Here is a 3,821-nt window from a genome sequence, read left to right on the forward strand (position 1 = left end):
AGTTATGATTGTTCTGTTACTTATATCAAAGCCCTCATGATTCGTAAAAAGACTGGACCTGAAGTGTCAGTCATAATTAGCATTTATATCCCTAAATCTGTCTTTGCTCTTCTTGAATCTATTTTTCTTAACGTTTATTTATTTTTGAGAGAGAGAGAGAGAGAGCTTGGGCGGGGTGGGTAGAGAGAGAGGGAGACACAGAATCTGAAGCAGGCTCCAGGCTGTCAGCACAGTCCATCTTGGAGCTTGGAGCCACGAACCGCAAGATCATGACCTGAGCCAAAGTCAGATGCTTAACCGACTGAGCCACCCAGGTGCTCCTTCTTGAATCTATTTCTTTCTCTTTTAAAATTTTAAATATGTATATATTTTTATTTTTAATTTTTTTTTAAATATAATTGATTGTCAAGTTGGCTAACATGCAGTGTGTACAGTGTGCTCTTGGTTTTGGGGGTAGATTCTTGTGGCGCATTTGCTTACATACAACACCCAGTGCTCATCCTGATAAGTGCCCTCCTCTATTTCTAAACAGGTCAACCAAAGCCAACGCTCAGGAAACAACATTCTAAGAAATGTTCTGCTAATTATACCAGTGAAATTGGGTCTGGATTTAAAATGTGTTAGTATTTTAAATTTTGAAAAATACGTATTTTAAAATACTTAAAATTAAGTATTACATATTGAAGTATTTTAAATCAATTTGAAATTAGGTATTTTTATTTAAAATTTAATAAGTATTTTTAAGTCAGCTCTATATGTGGGGAAAGGGACAATAATTACTCATCTAGAATAGGAAACTTCATTTCAGGGAAAAATTCACCTGAGGATATTGTGAGAAGTTTAGATATACAAACGCGTGTTTCTAAAAATGGAATTACATTATTTTTTTTCCCTAGAAGCACCTACACCAAACTAATAATTATGACTGTTTCTTGGTTACAGGAATTGTTTTATTATTGTCTTTTTATGATCAGTACATACTACTTTACTTATAATGCAAAATATATTTTGAAGTTTCTCCAGGGCAAATTTAAAAGCCTTGGATTTTAAACCTAGAATTTATATTCCATATTTAAGAAAAATGCCTAATGAATTCCTCCTCAATAAATATCTACTGCGCACCTGTGGGGTGCCTAACACTACAGTTAGAGAACCCCAAAATAAAACTCCTACCCTATGGAATTTAAATCAACAAAGTTCATCGGCATCTTTACAGGTAGGTAGCTAACACGTGGTAGACTCCTAATAAATGTTTGTTAAATGAATACATGACGGTACCATCAAAAGTATTTATTTATTCAAACACTCATTTCACGGAGGCTTGGCCTTGTTCTGTTCATTCATCGTACATGTATCATATTTCATCACTTCTAAGACACACATTGCTCACATTTCAACAACTCTGAAATCAGAATGGGACTTACTATCAATGTGATTTTTAAAGTATTGTTTCGTTGGGGCTCCTGGGTGGCTCAGTCAGTTAAGCATCCACTCTTGATTTCTGCTCAGGTCATGATCTCATGGTTCGTGAGTTCAAGTCTCATGTCGGGCTCTGCGCTGAGAGCATGGAGCCTGCTTGGGATTCTCTCTCTCCCTTTGTCTCTGCCCCTCCCTGCTCGTGTGCTCTCTCTCAAAAATAAATGAATATTATAAAAATGAACATTTTTTAAAGCAACAAATATTATTTCATAGACAGTTTGCAGCATTTTCTTTGAAGTGGCAAAAAAAATAACAGTATGTTTTACATTGTTTAGCACACTGAAGATATCATGCCAATCCTTTCTGGCCTGCCAAGTTTCAAAAGAGAGATCAGTCACGAGTCTTATAGGTCTCCCTTTATATGTGAGGGCACGTTTATCCCTTGCTGCTTTCAGAATTTTCTCTTTATCCTTGTATTTTGCCAGTTTCACTATGATATGTCGTGCAGAAGTTCGATTCAAGTTACGTCTGAAGGGAGTTCTCTGGCCTCTTGGATTTCAATGCCTTTTTCCTTCCCCAGTTCAGGGAAGTTCTCAGCTATAATTTCTTCAAGTACCCCTTCAGCACCTTTCCCTCTCTCTTCCTCCTCTGGGATACCAATTATGCGTATATTATTTCTTTTTAGTGTATCACTTAGTTCTCTAATTTTCCCCTCATACTCCTGGATTTTTTAATCTCTCTTTCTCTCAGCTTCCTCTTTTTCCATAACTTTATCTTCTAGTTCACCTATTCTCTCCTCTGCCTCTTCAATCCGAGCCGTCGTCGTTTCCATTTTGTTTTGCATTTCGTTTAAAGCGCTTTTCAGCTCCTCGTGACTGGTCCTTAGTCCCTTGATCTCTGTAGCAAGAGATTCTCTGCTGTCCTCTATACTGTTTTCAAGCCCAGAGATTAATTTTATGACTATTATTCTAAATTCACTTTCTGTTATATTATTTAAATCCTTTTTGATCAGTTCATTGGCTGTTGTTATTTCCTGGAGATTCTTCTGAGGGGAATTCTTCCGTTTGGTCATTTTGGAGAGTCCCTGGAGTGGTGAGGACCCGCAGGGCACTTCCCCTGTGCTGTGGTGTATAACTGGAGTTGGTGGGCGGGGCCGCAGTCTGACCTGATGTCTGCCCCCAGCCCACCGCCTGGGGCCACAGTCAGACTGGTGTGTGCCTTCTCTTCCCCTCTCCTAGGGGCGGGATTCACTGTGGGGTGGGGTGGCCCGTCTGGGCTACTTGCACACTGCCAGGCTTGTGGTGCTGGGGATCTGGCGTATTAGCTGGGGTGGGTAGGCAAGGTGCACGGGGGCTGGAGGGGCAGGCTTAGCTCGCTTCTCCTTAGGTGATCCACTTCAGGAGGAGCCCTGTGGCAGCGGGAGGGAGTCAGATCCGCTGCCGGAGGTTTGGCTCCGCAGAAGCACAGAGTTGGGTGTTTGCGCGGAGCGAGCAAGTTCCCCGGCAGGAACTGGTTCCCTTTGGGATTTTGACTGGGGGATGGGCGGGGGAGATGGCGCTGGCGCCTTTGTTCCCCTCCAAGCTGAGCTCTGCCGTCCGGGGGCTCAGCAGCTCTCCCTCCCTTTGTCCTCCAGCCTTCCCGCTTTCTGAGCAGAGCTGTTAACTTATGACCTCCCAGACGCTAAGTCGCGCTTGCTGTCGGAACACAGTCCGTCCGGCCCCTCCGCTTTTGCCAGCCAGACTCGGGGGCTCCGCTTGGCCGGCGAGCCGCCCCTCCGCCCCGGCTCCCTCCCGCCAGTCCGTGGAGCACGCACCGCCTCGCCGCCCTTCCTACCCTCTTCCGTGGGCCTCTCATCTGCGCTTGGCTCCGGAGAGTCCATTCTGCTAATCCTCTGGCAGTTTTCTGGGTTATTTAGGCAGGTGTAGGTGGAATCTAAGTGATCAGCAGGACGCGCGGTGAGCCCAGCGTCCTCCTACGCCGCCATCTTCCCTGTCTCCCCCAGTATGTTTTACATTGATCACATCTTTGAATGAGACATATTTTCTATAGTTTAGAAAATACATTATGAATATTTATGTTTGTTTCCCCTAGGGTTCAACCAGAAAAAGTTTTCATGGGGCCACACAATTCAATAAACATTCACGGCTATAGTAATCATATGAAATCCCAACTACTAATGTATAAATGTCAAAGCCAATAGCTGACAAGTAACAACTTTATAAAAAGTTGTGTATTTGTAAGGGTTCATTTCTCAAATTTTCAACATTACTATTGAATGTTTTTTTTTAAATATGAAATTTATCGTCAAATTGGTTTCCATACAACACCCAGTGCTCATCCCAAAAGGTGCCCTCCTCCAATATCCATCACCCACCCCCCCCCCCCCCCCCCCCCCCCCCCAA

The sequence above is a fragment of the Panthera uncia genome (genome assembly GCF_023721935.1).
Source record: "Panthera uncia isolate 11264 chromosome D3 unlocalized genomic scaffold, Puncia_PCG_1.0 HiC_scaffold_8, whole genome shotgun sequence".
In the NCBI taxonomy this organism is placed as follows: Eukaryota; Metazoa; Chordata; class Mammalia; order Carnivora; family Felidae; genus Panthera; species Panthera uncia.